This window comes from Meriones unguiculatus, chromosome 8 (assembly GCF_030254825.1).
Source record: "Meriones unguiculatus strain TT.TT164.6M chromosome 8, Bangor_MerUng_6.1, whole genome shotgun sequence".
In the NCBI taxonomy this organism is placed as follows: domain Eukaryota; kingdom Metazoa; phylum Chordata; class Mammalia; order Rodentia; family Muridae; genus Meriones; species Meriones unguiculatus.
The window spans coordinates 54002893-54022953 of NC_083356.1; positions in this window are offsets into that span (position 1 = coordinate 54002893).

Here is a 20061-nt window from a genome sequence, read left to right on the forward strand (position 1 = left end):
GCTAATAAACACCTTCAGCAAAGTGGCTGGTTACAAAATTAACTCAAAAAGAATCAGAACCCCTCCTATATACCAAAGACAAAAGGACTGAGAAAGAAATTAAAGAAACAACACCCTTCATGATATCCACTAAAAAATATAAAGCACCTCGGTGTGATTCTCACCAATCAAGTGAAAGACCTGTATGAAAGAATCTTCAAGTCTCTTAAGAAAGAAATTGAAGAAGATATCAGAAGATGGAGAGATCTGCCATGCTCATGCATCTGTAGGATTAACATAGTGAAAATGAACATTATTCCAAAAGCAATCTACAGATTCACTGCAATTCCCATCAAAATACCAACACAATTCTTTACAGACCTTGAAAGAAAAATTCTCAACTTCATATGGAGAAACAAAAACACCCAGAATTTCCAAAACGATCCTGAACAACAACAGATCATCTGGAGGTATCTCCATCCCTGATCTCAAGCTGTACTACAGAGCAATAGTAGTAAAAACTGCATGGTATTGGCATAGAAACAGAATGTTGTTTCAATGGAACTGAATAGAAGTCCCAGAAATAATCATACTTGATTTTTGAAAAAGAAACTAAAGCCTTTTAGTGGAAAAAAGACAGCATCTTCAACAAATGGTGTGGGTCCAACTGAATGTCTACATGCAGAAAAATGCAAATAGATTTATATATAGAACCATGAATAAAACTAAACTCCAAGTGGATCAAAGACCTCAACATAAGACCAGACACACTAAATCAGTTAGAAAAAAAAGTGGGGAAGAGCCTTGAACTCATTGGCACAGGAGACAACTTCGAAACAGAGTGTCAACAGCCCAGGCTCTAAGATCAACAATGAATAAATGGGCCCTTATGAAACTAAAAAGTTTCTGTAAAGCAACGTACACTGCTAGCAGAACAAAATGACAGCCTACAGACTGGGAAAGGATCTTCACCAACCGTATATCTGACAGAGGGCTAATATCCAGAATTCATAAAGAACTAAAGAATTTAAAAAGCAACAAATCAAGCAATCAAATTAAAAAATGGGGTACAGAGCTAAACAGAAAATTCTCTGTAGAGAAATATAGAATGGCAGAGAAACACATAAAGAACTGTTCAATGTCCTTAGCCATCAGGGAGATGCAAATGAAAACAACCCTGAGATTTCACCTTACACCCATCAGAATGGCTAAGATCAAAATCTCAAGAGACAATACATGCTTGAGAGGTTATGGAGAAAGGGGAATCCTCCACCATTGTTGGTGGGAATGTAACCAAAACTTTTGGGCAGAGTGCAGGGAATCATATGAAAGAAGGGGGAGTTAGTATGACCTGGATAGGAGGGGAGCTCCACAAGGGCCAAATATATCTGGACATAGGGGTCTTTTCTGAGACTGATACTCCAACCAAGGACCATTCATAGATATAACCTAGAACACCTGTTAAGACCTAGCCCATGGCAGCTCAGTATCCAAGTGAGTTACCCTAGTAAGGGGTACAGAGTCTGTCTCTTACATAAAGTCAGTGGTGGACTCATTGCCCTCCCCTCCCACTCCAGGGGAGGAGTAGCCTTTCGAGGCCACCTAGGAGGACATTGCAGTCAGTCCTGATGAGACCTGATAAACTAGGGTCAGATGGAAGGAGAGGAGGACCTTCCCTATTAGTGCACTTAGAGAAGGGCAGGGAGGAGATAGGGAAGGAGGGTGGCATTTGGAGGGAATGAAGGAGGGCTCTACAGCTGGGACACAAAGTAAATAAACTAATTAATATAAAAAATAAAAATTGTTTAAAAATTATGAAAATACTAGAGGAATATCTTAGAAAATTTCAAATTTCAAATTTCTCTTGTCTATACAAAATACAATTGTTAAATTTCAGTCGATTTATTTTCAAGCATCAAACCCCTTACTTTGCTTGAGTTCTATGAGTTGCAGGACTCATAACCAAGCCTCATTTGTACTTACCAAAACAGAAATTAAAAAATAAAAGCACATTTCACCAATTTTATCTGGATATGTTTGGCTAGGTTCTATGAAATGCAGCTAACTTTTGTACAGAATTATAGCTAATTCCTTAAGATTTGATATGTATGAAGCATTGTAGACTTCAATGGAATATATATGCACAGTGAAGTTTAGTACAGAAAATAAAAGAATAAGAGTGAGTGAAGGGAGTGAGAGAGAGAGAGAGACAGACAGAGAGTTTACAGCCTTATTGTTGTTGTTCTGTTGAGTTGTTGTTGTCTCTCATTAATTTTTTTCATAGCCCAAAATTCAAGGAATATTTTATAAAGTATCCAAATTACTCTTTATGGTATACATTAATTTCACCAAAACTTTTTATCATATTTAAATAAATATCTCTAAGACGTGAAAATACTTAAATTATATCTAGCATGAAATGTCCAAAAAATTCAAATTTAAATAGCTAGACAGATAGACCAGCAGTGAGAAATACTTGTTGATTTTGTGGGGGATACAGGTTTGTACCCCGCTGTCAAACAGTGGAAAATAAGCATCTGTAATGCTAGTTGCAAGGGATTCAACGAGGTTTCTGTCTCCATGGGCATTGCGTATAAACGGTGTACATGCACAGGCACAGGCAAAGCATTCATAAATACATATCTCCATTTATATTTAAAATTAAACAAATTTGATAACTTAGTGGCATACTAATAACTTTCAATGTTTTAATTACACTTCTTTACCCTGGAGTGGTCCGATGTCATGAAGTGGGTAGAGATCAGAGGAAAACTTCAAGGTTTGGCTCTGAGGGAAATGGTTAAGTCTTAAATAGCTCTATTTAAGAAGAGATATGATCAGACTGAACTGTGTCCATTTGAACATGAGATGACTGTTTCCACTTTGCCCTCAAAACAGTCATTACCATGGCTTTTTTCCTCTCTAGCAGGCCACTGAGCTAACTCCCTATTCCTTCCGGCTGCAGACCTCAGATAACCCATCAGGTCAGCTTGGAAAGCTTTTCTCTCTGTGGGAATTTTAAAAGTCCTCAAACTTTTCTCACCCAGTCAGTTCCTTGTCATCATTTAAAATGGACCAAAGGGCTGTATGCATCCTGAAGGAAAAGAGGAAAGCAGCCCTCCTTCACAGCCTAATATATATCCAGGCTACTGAGGAGAGGTGAACTATGGTTCCTTCCTCCTTAGGCAGCCCCTGCCATTTTCTATTCTGCACTGAGTTCTGTAATTGCTTGTGTGTTATATTTTCTGAAAAAAATTTTATATAAAATGGACTAAAAATCTATCAGCCTATTAGTGTTTACATGGCCAGGAATTAGACTTGTGGAAGGATAGCTAGCAGACAAGAGCAGTGCCCTCATTCCAACATATATATTCCAAAGAGTGAACTCTGGATCATCAGGATCAATAATAATTACATCAAAAGCTGACCACTCACACCACACCATCATTTGGGAAATTTTTATAGTCCTAAGAGAAATAAAACCCAGAAAGATTTTTTTTTTGTCTAGATTTGTTTTAATTAGTTAAGGTCAGAGACAGTCCCTGTTCCCATTACTAGGGTACCCACTTGGATACTGAGCTGCCATGGGCTACATCAGAGCTGGGGTTCTAGGTTATATCTATGAATGGTCCTTGGTTGGAGTATCAGTCTCAGAAAAGACACCTGTGCCCAGATATTTTGGTTATGTTGTTCTCCTTGTGGTGCTCCCATCCCCTCTGGGTCTTATTATTTCCCCCTAATTTCATATGATTCCTGAACTCTGCACAAAGTTTGGTTATGAGTCTCAGCATCTGCTTTGATATGCTGCTGAGTAGAGTCTTCCAGAGGCCCTCTGTAGTAGGCTCCTGTCCTGTTTCCTGTTTTCTCCTTCTTCCAATGTCCATCCCATTTGTCTTTCTGAGTGAGGATTGATCACCTTACCCAGTGCCCTACTTCTTGCGTAGCTTCTTTATGTGTACAGATTTTAGTATGTTTATCCTATATTACATGTCTAATATCCACTTATAAGTAAGTATATACCATGTGTGTCTTTCTGCTTGTGGGATACCTCACTCAGGATGGTCTTTCCTTGTTCCCATCATTTGCCTGCAAATTTCATGATTTCCTTGTTTTTAATTGCTGAGTAGTATTCCATTGTGTAAACATACCACAATTTTTGTATCCATTCCTCAGTTGAGGGACATCTGGGTTGTTTCCAGGATCTGGGTATTATGAATAAAACTGCTATAAACATGGTTGAGCAAATGTCCTTGTAGTGTACTTGAGTATATTTTGGATACATGATTAGGAGTTGTATAGCTGGATCTTGAGGAAGCACGATTCCTAATTGTCTGAGAAAGCGCCATATTGATTTCCAAAGTGGTTGTACAAATTTACATTCCCACCAGCAATGGAGGAGTGTTTCCCTTTCTCCATATCCTCTCCAGCATGTGTTGTCAACTGAGTTTTTGATCTTAGCCATTCTGATGGGTGTAAGGTGAAATTTCAGGGTCATTTTGTTTTGCATCTCCCTGATGACTAAGGACATTGAGCATTTCTTATCCTTAATATGCTCTGTTGTATGAAACTTTTTAAAGAGATACCAGCACACACATCTATTCATCTCATGTACGGAACTGACTACACACCAAAGTACAGAGAATAGAAACTCTCAGTACATTGGGCCAGTGTGTTTCAGTGGGGTTACATACTGCTTGGTCTGTAACACATCTAACCTGTTCAGTTTGTATGACTATCTGCTAGACCTGCACATCTGAGTATCTTCTAGGCACTTTCGGGGGTGGTTTGTGCATCTTGGCTTATCTGACAATGTCTCTCAGGAGTCTTTATCACATCTGTATTCTTGATGAAGGAGAAGTCTTATGAATCTGATTCGTTCCAGTGGTTTTCTAAAGTCGTTTTGAGTCAAGTTGGCTCTTTTCTGTCCTAGGTGGATATAGATGCATAGATACTTAGAGGATAGATAGATGTTAGATAGATAGATAGATAGATAGATAGATAGATAGATAGATAGATAGATAGATAGATAGATACTGTCTCTTTTATCACAGGATATCTTAAGAACCATTATGGAGTCAGAAAAACTTTGAGCTTCTGAAACTCCTGCTTCAACTTCCTGAGTGTTATCAAGGTTAGAGCTACCACACCAGGTTTTTATATTGTATGTTTAGCAAAACAGAAGAGTTACTGAGTTACAAAAAAGCTACATAGCTAGGTCTTTCAGTCTAAATTTTGAATATCAGTATTATATTAAGGTCTTACATATAATGCAATATAAATTGCAGAGGATTTTGTAGTTAGAAAATTCTTTCATAAATGTTTTTAGAGAACAAATTTGAATTTCTTTATTGAATAGATAAATGTGAGTATCTTGTATAATGATCATGGAAACAGATCTATTTAGGAGTAGAAAAGGAACATTATCACATATCTAAATACTTAGTATATAATATTGAAAAATAATAATTAAAAATATCTTAATTTTGTGCATAATTTATATGTTGTCCTCACTGGAAACAATATAGTATTTTTTCCTTAGCTTCTTGCACTAAGCCTACTAAATATTTTTTTCAGCCTTTAATGAAATAAAAGAATTGATATAGTGATACTAAAGTTAAAAATAAATTATGTTGCCATATCAACCAGTACAAGTACATACTAGAATTTATTTTCTTATTTTCTGAACACATTCATGTATATATGTTTGGCTACCACAATTGTCTATAATTTATATTCAAATTTCCTTAATCTATTGAACATGAAGTTAACACAAAAAAGTGAAACACATGTTTATGGATTGCCACTCTTGTAAGATGCACTGAATCTTGTAATTTTTCACTCTCAAGATAGAAGCTTCCAGAAAAGGTTCATATATATATATATATATATATATATATATATTCAGGAAATTATGTTTCTGAATTCTGTCCCATGTAACTGTTACTCTAGCAGCTGACGGAGGTATGAACAGTGAGGATCCCTTTGTGTGTGAATAAGTGAGTCTCTTTTCCTTGTGTCTTCTTTTAGGTTCCTTTTTTCTGTTGATAGGGTTTTTTTTTTTTTTCAATGCCAATGTGTTAGATTTGTTTTATATTATATTATTTTCCTGTCTTTGTTGTATTGGATATTGTTTATCATTCCTTAGAGGCCTGTTTGTTTTCTAAGAAAAATAGAAATGAGGTGGATGAGAGAGGAGGTAGGGAGAAACTACAAAAAGTTGAGGAAGGAGAAACTGCAATCAGATTATAATATGTGAGAGAAAAACCCATTTTCAATAAAAGGAGAAAGGGTGTATTGTACACATGTTTGAAATTTTCAAAGAATAAAACTTTGTTTAATATAATAAAAACAATAGAATATTTTTATATCAGAAGCTTCAAAAATTATTTTGAGAATTTAAAATGCTTTGTATAGTCTTCAGTCTGATTTTATGCCATCTTTTTGTTATCATCCCCAAAATATTTTTTATAATTACAAAACATTTATTACAATTTATTCACTTTATATCCCAGCTGTGGCCCCCTCCCTCATCTCTGCCCAGTCCCACCCTTTCTCCCTCTTCTCCCCTTATGCTCCTCCCCTAGTCCCCTGATAGGAGAGGACCTCCTCCCCTTCTATCGGACCCTAGCATATCAGGTCTCATCAAGGCTGGCTGCATCATCATCCTCTGTGTCCTGGAAAGGCTGAGCTCCCCAGGGAGAGGTGATCAAAGAGCCACTGGGATCATATCAGAGTCAGCCCCTACACCCCTTACCAGAGAATTCACTTGGAAACTGAGCAGCCTTTGGCTTCATCTGAGCAGGGATCTAGGTCCTCTCCATGCATGGTCCTTGATTGGAGTATTGGTCTCTGCAGGCCACCCTGTCCCAGTTTATTTATTATTTTCTTTTGTTTTTGGATTTCTTGGTCTAATTGTGGAGTTCCTGTCTCCTGGTCTTTCTAATTCCCTCTTCTTCCATACTCTGTCCAAAGTTGGCTATGAGTTTCAGCATCTTCTTCAACCCCCTGCTAGATAGAGACTTTCAGAGATCTTCTGTGGTAGGGTCCTGTCCCATTCTTTGTCTTCTCCTGCTTCTGATGTCTATTGTGTTTACCTTTCTGAGTGAGAATTAAGCAGCTTCCCTAAGGTCTTCCTTGTTGTTTAGCTTCTTTGGGATTGTAGATTTTAGTATGTTAAGAACAGTTGTTTTGGGTTATAAACTAAGTTTAGGCATTATAGAATCTCAGGTTTCTGGTAATAACAAGCATAGGAGGCGTCTTGTAACTTGGCCTCAACTTAAATTAGACACTGGCTACTCCCACAAATTCAGAGCTACCATTCCTGCAGCACATGTTGTGGAAAGGAAAATTGTAGCTAGAGAATTTTGTGTCTGGATTGTTGTTAATATTTCTCTTTCAGTAGCCTGCAAAATACCTTCTGCCAAAAAGTCTGGAACATAGGGGTTTCAGAGGTGAAGACTCAAAGCTTGTTCCAGCTCAAACTTTTTATGTTCAATGGTCTGAGTGAATGTTGTCCCCAGCAATGGTGACCTTCTGTACTAACATCAGTTTGAGGTCTGTAGAGATCCCATATGACCTCCTTGGCCAATAAGTCTACAAAGTGTAACTTAGTCCCACCACTGCAATTCTTACCTAACTACACAAAATGACTAGTCCAGATTCTTTAACTCCTCACTAAAGTCACTCTCATAGACTCTAGAAAGTTTCCAATGCAGTAGGTTTCCACACCACAGTCCAAATGTTTCCTAAGTCAACATTGTATCATAATGATGATTCTCCTTTGTACACTGACAATATGTAAAATATTTTAGAATATTGTAGAATATTTTTTTTTATTTTATGTTTGCCTTTATATGCGTGTGTACCATGTGCATACCTTGTGGTTATCAGAAAATAAACTTGCTTCTTAATTTCTTGACACCATCTTAGTGTGTTCAACTTTTTAAAGGAAAGTACTCCTTGCTGTACAATTAGTTGGCATAAGATCATTGAAGATAATACTGATAATCGTGAATTTTCATGCAGTTATATTAAATGATGAAAGGTGATGGAATACTTTCTTTTCTATCTGATAAAGATAAATTCTTGTCAACCTACAATACAGAATCATACCTGCTTTTAACACCTCTAAAAATATTCTGCTACAAAGATTTGTCATACTATCACCAATTAGAATGGAGTTGTACTTAGTCCTATATAATTTTGTCACATGGTTGTCTACCACTATTGTCAAATCAAAAAGTCTATCAGTATAATTTGTATTTTTATACAGTTAATATTCTATGAATAGATGATCATATCTTAATTTTTCAAAAATATTAACCAAAACTTAAATTACAAAAATGAAATTAATAGAGACAGTATTTCATTTTAAATTACATTCATCTCATTTTGTGTTGCAAAAAGAGAAATTACATTTTAAAAGACTGTCTTCATGTGCATATGCATACACCTTTAGATGATTCTAAAAAAGTCACCGAGAAAATACTACATTACAAAATAACTCTACTAAGGCAATATAATGAATACCTTGAAAAAGAAATGAATTATAGATACATATTTAAAGGAAATTATGTACTATTTTCACGTTGGATTTCTGACTGAGAAAGTCAGTTTAATATGCAATGAAATAAAATTGCTTCCTTTACTCTAGCTTAGTTCATGTAATTTCAACATCAATTCCTTTTCAATCTGTAATCCCAGCAATAGGTTTCATTAGAGTCATATGCATTCAAAGCTGGGAGGAGGGCTGAGCTGCCAGTTAATGTAAAACATACCTTATGAAGAGCCTTCATAATTGCTATTCATACACAACAGGAGACAAGTTGTCAGCTCATGAAATCATTGAGAAATAAGATAAAGAGAAGAGAAAATTGTAGCACTGTCAACCACATCCTTCCTGTGATTTTATTACTCCATTTTACCCTGCTAGGAAATAAAATCAATGTAGACATCTTTTGAAATTCTATATAGAGTTATGGAGGAATTTTCAAAGTTCAGTATTGGCTGGTGATATCTAAAGAGTCTGTTTCATATAATCAATTCTATTTCAATAAGTAAATAGAATAACAAAAATTAAGAGAATATTCATCAGAGGTTAGGCTTGATTATCAATTAATGATTTCCTAAATATACCAATATAAAATATATTTACTAAATATATTTTGGATTTTTATATTTTTTCATCACTATATTTAAAAACCTCTTAATATTTATGTGTATATATACATATGTGTATATATATATATATATATATATATATATATATATGAAGTAAATCATAGCTGTACTTATAGTCCTAGAGAAATAAAGAAACAATGAAATCCCTCTGTGTAACATTGACCTGACAGGCAGAGGTTCTGGAAAATGATGCACACAATTAAACTTAGTTTGAAAGATTTTGGAGAATGTATTACATTAGCACACTTTCCCTCTCCCTACTTCAGTTCTTCCTGCAGAAGAATTTTAATCCAACAACATTGCTGCTCTGGCAAGGGATCACAAACAAAGACTGATCCTGCTGGAATGCAGACATGCTCTGAAACACTTCTGCGTGGAGTGCAGACATGTTCTTAGCGCTCACCTTTCATCAGAAACAATAAAGGTAACATTAATTTATAAAGGGAAGCACATTCACATTCTACAAGATCTTAATGAAATATTACATATGCACATGAGTTTTCTTTTGTCCACTATTTTTTTTTCCAAACCCTACTAATATAACACCATTAAAATCACTTTACTTTTTCCAACTGGTCTGTATTCTGGTGGATCTTTTTATAATTTGCTACACGGTACTTTAATTTGAATAACTTGTGTGTATTTCTCTTTCTGTTGTAATTTTTTCTTATTGTTATAAATAACTCACAAATTGTATTTCTTTGTGCTAAATTCTATAAACATTGTAATTCTCCGTGGTTCTCTCATTTAATCAATTTAATGATATCTTGTAGAAATATGTTTTAAGGGTTATTACTGTGTTACTTTTGTATTGTCAAAATTACTATTATTGTGATGCTGTTGTGCACTAATATATCACATGAGCAATTCTAATAGGGTTAAAATAATGCCTTCATGTTTTAAAATGTTCTACTAAAACCAAAGAAATATAATTAATTTAAAATGTGCACAAAATGGAATTGAAAAACGTTTTCTTCTATTTTGGACAACATTTGTATATTTATCTTCATATCACAAAGAAATAGAATCTTCATAGCTAAAGGTAAATTATGGTAGGTTAAGTAACCTTAAATGAATTAAATATTATGATTATTTATTAGGCTAAATAATTATTTCATAAATAATATCATATAACTGAAGAAGACATTGAAAAATACATTCAATATCACTGTTCCATTAATTATGGTACTAATGTCATTGGAAACTCTCTTTAATTTGGTGGTATAAGCTTTACCATTAAGTTCATGATATAAAATAATAACAATATAATTGTAATGAGAGGATACTGTTTATTTGCTTGTGGGCTGTATTTGGGTATGATTAAAAAAGTACTTTAATCCAGAGAAGAGCATGTCTGATTGCATGCGGGTTGATGCCCCAGGTCCCGCATCTGAGAAAAAGGTATCCAACGGGTCTGATGCTCTTTGGGTGGATGACACCTAAATGAACATCAGTACAAAGTCCCTATTTATTTCTAATATCAGAGATCAGACCTCTACTCTTGCCTGATGCGTCTAAAACAAAAAGGGGGAACTGTAGAGAGCTGCGGAATGCTATGCCTTAAAGATGGAGCTGGTTTCCGTCTTCCACCTTCCCGATGGTGAGTGCTCTCTGTCACGGTCCACATTTGGCTAAGGCTGAGGATCTGGCTTGCTTCCATGTATGTGGACCTATCTGCATTGCACACGTGGCACGCCTGGGTTGGCTACCCAGAGGCTATTTAAGCTGTGGGCTGGCTTTCCCCAGGGTCCGAGGATTGTTCAAGGTTCCTGAATAAACTGCATTGAAAAAAAAAAAAAGTACTTTAAAGGACAATGATGTCTTAGACAGTATTTTACAATACTTGAAATCAAATAGTAAACTAAAGAAAAAATGAATACTTTTATTCAAATGTACAAATTATATAAATGTAACTATTGTACAATGTAATTTAACACAGACTACTCAGTCATTGCATTTGTTAAAAATAACTTATTTTTATAATTATTGGTTTAAAAAGTGCATCATGTTTTTATTTGAGTACATTCTATGTTCTTCATTTAAAAACAAGAATATTCTATGTGCTTTCATTGATGACAAAGTTTTCTTTTTTAGCATTAATTCTTTCATATAACACTTTTTGATCACATAAATTATTCCCCTCAACTCCTTCAAGATTCACCCTTTTTTCTCTGTAACAACCCAGGTTTACAACCATATTAACAATGAGACAATCAAGTTCCGTTTGAGGTGCACATACACTCTGTGTGTAAGGCTGTCACATGTGTGTGGTCAAGCCAACAGTGGCAACACCCTTCACCAGGACTGATGCTTTTCCCACCTAAATTATCAAAAGCTCCTTCTCTAGCGTTTGGACTTCATGTCAATCTCTACTCCCCACGCTGATATTTTTGTCTCAGTTGAGCTTCTGCTGGTTCTTTCCATGCTGTCGCAACAACCACTGTGAGATCATCTGTGTGATTGTCCTCTTGTGTCCAGAGAATATTGTTTTCTTGTAGTCACCTAGACCTCTCTTTCTTAAATTCTTTCCCTCCTTCCATACTGAGTTGTTTTTTTTTTTTTTTATTTTTCTCATTAGTTACATTTTGTTAATTCTGTATCCCAGCTGTATCCCTCATTCCTCCCCAATCCCACCCTCCCTCCCTCATCTCCTCCCTGCCTCTTTCAAAGTCCACTGATAGGGAAGGACCTCCTCCCCTTTCATATGACTCCCTTTTGTCCGGTATTTTCAGGACTGGCTGCAAAGTCCTCCTCTGTGGCCTAACAGTACTGCTCCTCCCTTGGGAGGTGGGGAGGTCAAAGAGCCAGTCATTGAGTTCCTGTTAGAAATAGTCCTTGTTCCCCTTACTATGGGAAACCAATTTATTACTGAGCTATCATGAGTCACATCCGAGCAGAGGTTCTAGGTTTTATCCTCTCATGGACTTTGGTTGAGTGTCCATCTCAGAAAAGACCCTGTGCCCAGATATATTTGGTACTTCTAGAGCTCCTATCCTTTCCACATCAAACTCCCCTTCCTCTGCACTCTGCCAAAGGTTTGGTTATGAGTCTTACTATCTACTTTGGAGCACTGCTAGGTAGAGTCTTTCAGATGCTTTCTGCGGTAGACTCCTGTCATACATTCAATGCATATCCCATTTGTCTTTCTAAATGAGAATTGATCATCATACCCCGTGTCTGCTTTCTTCTTTATCTTCTTTAGGTGTATAGACTTCATTATGTTTATCATATCTTGTAGGTCTATATAAGCGAGCATATACCATGTTTGTCTTTCTCCTTCTGGGATACTTCACTCAGAATGATCTTTTCTAGATCCCACCACTTGTCTGCAAATTTCATGATTTCCTCCTTTTTGATTGCTGAGTAGTATTCCATTGTGTAAAAATACCACAATTTCTGTATCCATTCCTCCGTTGATGGACATCTGGGTTGTTTCCAGGTTCTGGCTATTACAAATAAAGCTGCTACAAACATGGTTGAGCAAATGTCCTTATTGTTTACTTGAGCAAATTTTGGGTATATGCCTAGCAGTGGTATAGCTGGGTCTTGAGGAAGCACTATTCCTCATTGTCTGAGAAAGCGCCAGATTGACTTCCAAAGTGGTTGTAGTAGTTTACATTCCCACCAGCAAAGGAGGAGGGTTCCCCTTTCTCCACAACCTCTCCAACATGTGTTGTCATTTGAGTTTTTCATCTTGGCCATTCTGATGGGTGTAAGGTGAAATCTCAGGGTTGTTTTCATTTGCATTTCCCTGATGGCTAAGGAGGTTGAGCATTTCTTTACGTCTTTCTCTGCCATTTTATATTCCTCTACAGAGAATTCTCTGTTTAGCTCCATTGGAGAGAGGGTGATACAGATTCAAGATTAAGTTCAAACTTTCCTCCTGGCAATATACAAACATTTTTTGTATTTGTACATTTTTATATAAATAAAAATAAATATTTCATACATGTGTTGGGGGTTCACTTGGTGCTATGTACACAAATGCTAAAGTCTTGTCCCCACGATCTGGTTGCCATCCAAAAAAGTGCATTCTCACAAACACTGCATGATGTTGTATAAACTTTGCTCCCTAAAAATTTCTGATTGGTTAAATAAAAGAATTTGGGCAGCTTGTAACTGAGCAGGAGAGAAGTAGACAGAGCTTTAGTTCCTGGGCTTGAACTCTCGAGTGGGCACCACAAAGGCAGAGGACAGGAGAAAGAAGATGGAGATAAAGAATGTGTGCTGATGGAGCTGATCCAGCCAAGAAAGGGCAACATATTGAAAGTACAGCTGGGAGGTAGCCAGACTAGCTTAGAAATTTAGGTCTTTTCTGAGACTGACATTCAACCAAGGACCATGTATGGATATAACCTAGAACCTCTGCTCAGATGTGGCCCGTGGTAGCGCAGTAACCAATTGTTTTCCGATAGTAAGGGGAACAAGGACTATTTCTAACAGGAACTCAATGGCTGGCTCTTTGACCTCCCAACCCCCCAAGGGAGGAGCAGTCCTGTTAGGATACAGAGGAGGACTTTGCAGCCAGTCCTGAAGATACCTGATAAAACAGGGTCAGATGAAAGAGAGGAGGTCCTCCCCTACCAGTGGACTTGGAAAGGGGCAGGGTGGAGAGGAGGGAGGGAGGGTGAGAGTCGGAGGGAATGAGGGAGCAGGATACAGCTGGGATACAGAGTTAATAAAATGTAACTGATAAGAAAAAATAAAAATTAAAAAAAAATTAGTTTAACTGATACATGCCCACTTATTCTGCTTGAAGCTTGTTTAAATAAATCAATAGGTCTTGGTCTCAATTATTGGGAACTAGTTGGGTCATAGAAAAGCCTAGTAGAATGGATAAATACTTAACAATATGCATGGGATAAAATTATGATTTAGTTTGTTTATGAGACAGAAGCTCACTGTGAAACCTTGTCTGGTGTATGGTTTGCTATGTTTAGCAGGCTGGCCTCAAACTCAAGTGTCTGCCTATATCTATCCCCAGATGGCTGGTTGGGATTAGAGGATCATACTTGCCTAGCTATATATATTTTTTTTAATTTACAGAAGTAAAATGTCTGGAATTTTATTTAATTCAAACACCATTTTAGTGAAACTAAAATGTAATAGGAACGAAAAATATGATCATGTGATTAGACTCATTAAATATTTATAATGACCTATGTGTGTGTGTGTATATATATATATATACATGAATGTTTATATGCACAAACTTAAACTATATATGGAATATATATAATATCTAGTCTATAAAATAGAATATACTGTATAAAAGAGTCTATATAAATATATCCATAATAAAATAAATCACATAACCAATTTATCAAAGATAAGGTCTTATATGTTCATTTTGATGTTTTGAATTATTTTATTTTGTGATTTAAACATAATTACATCATTAATCTATTTCTTTCTTCATTCCAAACCATCCCTTATATGTCTCCTTGCTATTGTTCAAATTCATGGCTTTTTAAAATTAATTTCTTAAATTTTTATTAATTGTTGATATGGGCATATTGGTATATATACTTATATTCCTAAACATAACATTCTCAGACTATATAATACTTATATAAAACATTATGTAAAATCATATCCATACATATAACTACACACACACCCACACCCACACCCACATATATATATATATATATATATATATATATATATATATATATATATAAATTCGATAGTTTGGATTGAGGGAGAGTCAGTCTTCCTTAAGGGTGAAGATACAGTGGTTTGACTGCTCCAGGAACAGCCAGACATACAGAGTAAACGTACAGTTGAAACTGCACTTAATTTTTCCCTTTTTAGTATGGATACAAATCTAAGTTGGTATTAGAGAAATTCATATGTATGTTCATTTCATACCCGTTTTTCCCCCCATTTCTTTTAAATACATTTGTCCATTACTTTTGCATTTTTCATTCTTGGGAAGGTATTTCTATATTTTTTCTCCTTTTTTAATTAAATATTTATTTTTATATTAATTACAGTTTATTTACTTTGTATCCCAGCTGTAGCCCTTCCCTCATTCCCTCCTTATCTCACCCTCCCTCCCTCATCTCCTCCCTGCCCCTCTCTAAGTCCACTGATAGGGGAGGTCCTCCTTTATCCAAGTGGGTTCCTAGTAAGGGGAACAGGGACTGTCTCTGTGGCTAGCTCTTTGACCTCCTCACCCCTGTCGGGGGAGCAGCCTAGCTGGGCCACCGAAGAGGACATTGCAGCCAGTCCTGGTTTTTCCTTTTTTTAAAAATATATTTTTATAATGACTTTTAAAGTTAAATATATTTTGATCATGTTCTTTACCTCCAAGTTTTCCAGATTGTCTCTACCTCCCTAACCTCGAAACTTCAAGTCCCTTCTGAAACAAGCAAACAAACAAAAACCAACTCCCCCAAACAAAAATCCAATACAAGAAGAAAATGCTCCAAATCTAGAAAACAAAATTCTCAACTTCATATGGAATAACAAGAAACCCAGAATTGCTAAAACAATCCTCTACAATAAAAGATCTTCTGCAGGTATCTCCATCCCTGATCTTAAGTTGTACTATAGAGCAACAGTTTTAAAACCTGCATGGTACTGGCATAGAAACAGAATGGTGGATCAATGGAACCAAACAAAGGACCCAGAAATAAACCCACACACCTGATCTTTGACAAAGACACCAAAACCATACAATGGAAAAAAGATAGCATCTTCAACAAATGGTGCTGGTCCAACTGGATTTCTACATGTAGAAAAATGAAAATAGATCCATACTTATCACCCTGCACAAAACTGAAGTCCAAGTGGATCAAAGACCTCAACATAAAACCAGACACATTAAATTGGCTTGAAAAAAACGTGGGAAATACCCTAGAACTCATTGGTACAGGAGAAAACTTCCTGAACAGAACACCAACAGCACAGGGTCTAAGAGCAACAATCAATAAATGGGACCTCATGAAACTGAAAAGCTTCTGCAAAGCAAAGGACACTGTCATCAAAACAAAGCGACTGCCTACAGATTGGGAAAGAATCTTCACCAACCCTTTATCTGACAGAGGACTCATATCCAGTATATACAAAGAACTAAAGAAGCTGAAAAGCAGCAAACCAAGTAATCCACTTAAAAAATGGGGAACAGAGCTAAACAGAGAATTCTCTGTAGAGGAATATAAAATGGCAGAGAAGCATTTAAAGAAATGTTCAACCTCATTAGCCATTAGGGAAATGCAAATCAAAACTACCCTGAGATTTCACCTTACACCCATGAGAATGGCCAAGATCAAAAACTCAAGTGACAACACATGCTGGAGAGGTTGTGGAGAAAGGGGAACCCTTCTCCACTGCTGGTGGAAATGTAAACTTGTACAACCACTCTGAAAATCAATCTGGCACTTTCTCAGACAACTAGGAATAGTGCTTCCCCAAGATCCAGCCATACCACTCCTGGGCTTATATCCAAAAGAGGCTCAAGTACACAAAAAGGACATTTGCTCAACCATGTTTGTAGCAGCTTTATTTGTAATAGCCAGAAGCTGGAAACAGCCCAGATGCCCCTCAACTGAAGAATGGATGCAGAAATTGTGGTACATCTATACAATGGAATATTACTCAGCAATGAAAAATAAGGAAATCATGAAATTTGCAGGTAAATGGTGGGATCTGGAAAGGATCATCCTGAGTGAGTTGTCCCAGAAGCAAAAAGACACACACGGTATATACTCACTCATATAGACATACAACATAGGACAAACCCACTAAAATCTGTGCATCTAAAGAAACTAAGCAAGAGAGAGGACCCTACCTAAAAAGAAAAATAAATAAAAAGAATCAAACTGTAACCAAACAAAAGCACACACAAAATCCAAACAAACTGTGGAGTCCATTATTTGTTAGCCAGCTTATCCTGTTCTGGAGGAGTTGATATACTCCGTGTCACTCCTTCGAATAAAATTAATTTTCCCCCTTTCATGAAGTAACACAATAGTTCTGTTGTTAACCTTTACCCTAGTTGGCTAAGTTTACATTTAGTCACTTATTTATTATTTAACATAAAAATTTAAATAGCAATATAAAATATTTTTGTTTAAATAACAATATGAAATATAATGAGACAAAATAAAAGCTATCACATTCATGTCAGACAAGACAGACAAACAGAAGGAAAGAGGCCATGAGTCAGAGAACCCCTTCTTTTTTTATTTTTAAATAAAGAGCACAAGCACTCTTACTATATTGTGTCCTCAAACAAAATTTATAGAGCTGTTGCAAAATTGTGTTAGACCAACTATTATGCAAAAACAAGTTTAGGGAGCTCACAGATATTATAGATACATGAATATATAGATAGGGTAAATGCATGTTATGCTTTTTTTAAATTTTATTTTTCTTTTTAGTTATATTTTGTTAACTCTGTGTCCCAGCTGTATCCTGCTCCCTCATTCCCTCCCCAACCCCACACTGCCTCCCTGATCTCCTCCCTGCCCCTTTCCAAGTTCACTGATAGGGGAGGACCTCCTCCCCTTTCACCAGATGTCCATCAACGGAGGAATGGATACAGAAATTGTGGTATTTTTACACAATGGAATACTACTCAGCAATCAAAAAGGAGGAAATCCTGAAATTTGCAGGCAAATGGTGGGATCTAGAAAAGATCATTCTGAGTGAAGTATCCCAGAAGGAGAAAGACAAACATGGTATATACTCGCTTATATAGACCTACAAGATATGATAAACATAATGAAGTCTATACACCTAAAGAAGATAAAGAAGAAAGCAGACACGGGGTATGATGATCAATCCTCATTTAGAAAGACAAATGGGATATGCATTGAATTTATGACAGGAGTCTACCGCAGAAAGCATCTGAAAGACTCTACCTAGCAGTATTTCAAAGCAGACACTAAGATTCATAACCAAACCCTTGGCAGAGTGCAGGGAATCATATGAAAGAAGGGGAGTTAGTGTGATATGGAAAGGATAGGAGCTCTACAAGGACCAAATATATCCGGGCACAGGGTCTTTTCTGAGACTGATGCTCAACCAAGGACTATCTATGGATATAACCTAGATCTTCTGCTTGGATGTGGCCCGTGGTAGCTCAGTAACCAAGTAGTTTTCCAAAGTAAGGGGAACAAGGACTATTTCTAACAGGATCTCAAGGGCAGGCTCTTTGACACCCCTCCCCCAGGGGAGGAGCAGTCCTGTTAGGCCACAGAGGAGGACTTTGCAACCAGCCCTGAAGATACCTGAGAACCCCTTCTTAACAAGCTCAGGAATCTCACAAAAACAGTAAACTAAAAGCCATAATATAAACACCAAGGGCCTGGTGCAGCCCCAGGCTGACCCTGTTCATTGTGCTTCGATGTGTGTTCATAAAAGCTTTGCTCATGCTCATTTAGAGAGCCTATTTTTCTTCCTACCCACCATTATCTCTGACTCTTACCCTCAGCAAAGTTACTCTTAACATATTATTTAATTTCACACACACACACATTAAGTTCATATTGAAACCTCTGCATGAGTAAGCAGTCATGCCCATAGTAAACATAAGCAGGTTTTTGAATAATTATAACAACCAGAAGACCCAAATATTCATATCAACAAAGAAACCCAATGTGACAAATTAGAGCATAAGAAATTTAAAACTTATAAAGGTATATCCCCAAAGTGAAATTAATAGTATTCCATTGAGAAATGAGAAGAATTAGGATTTGCATGCTTTTGGTTTTGATTATCTGATTAAATAGAATAGATTCAATCACAAAATAATTGACATACTGTGTACTATACTCATTAATTGGTGGCACTTATTATGGTTCCTTAAGTAGAGAAATTAATAATGCACAAAAGAAATGAGGACATCAAAATCCCATCAGGTGACATTAATAATTCTCTTTAGCTTGCCTTTTCTCGTTAGTAATATTGTTATAAGATGCTACTGACATGCATCTGTTATTGTTTTTTCTATTATTATGATGGATAGATTTAATCACATTAGAAAATATTGTACTACATTAAGAAAAAAGTATTAATGTTACATCAACTGCATTTTAAATATTAAAATGCTCTCTTGAGTTGAAACAATAATTTTCATATTTATTCCTTTGCATTATGACCAGATATCTTAAAGTCTTTCTGATTTTACTTAGTCAATTTCTGTATTAGACACACTTCTGTAGAGGGACAACCAATGAGATGGATATACATATTACAAAGGAGAATTGGTAGATTGACTTACACAGGAGAGGCTGAATTGGGCAAAAAAATAACCATGTGCACACTCTTGTGGGCTCAGAGCCCAGTAGCTTCTCAGTCCATGACTACATACTTCAGAAGGCTTAGTCCTTTCCTCAGTGTCGGTCCAATTTGGATTCGGAAGGAGCTGTAGTTTGATGTCCCTGAGTAACAGCAGCAGCAACAGCAGTTGCTACAGTTCAGCAGACAACAGAGTTGCACATGTCAGGAACATAGCATTTTTCTCTGGACCCTCTTTTATCTGGGCCACCCCTGCGAGGTCCAATCCCCTCTACTGGAGGCTCCCCTTCTTCAGTTACTGCTTCCTAGATATTTCCTCACAGGGATGCCAAGGAACTTAACTCAGTATTTTCCATATCTAGTCATATTGGTAAACAGTTACAAATTCCTTTAAAATAATTTTGAAACTATACTTATATTTTATTTCTATATGTTTTTTTTAAACAAATTGTTTTCAGCCAGTATATTAAATGTCTAAAAGTGATATTTAATGAGTTCTGTGGTCTCGTAGAATAAGTACATATTTGATAAAGTTTTAGTCTATCCAAACATGCATACACATACATATTTCAATGTTTATCTTCTTATGATAAGAAATCTTTTCTCTTTTCTTTTTTTTCTGTTTATTTATTTATTTTTTTTATCAGTTAC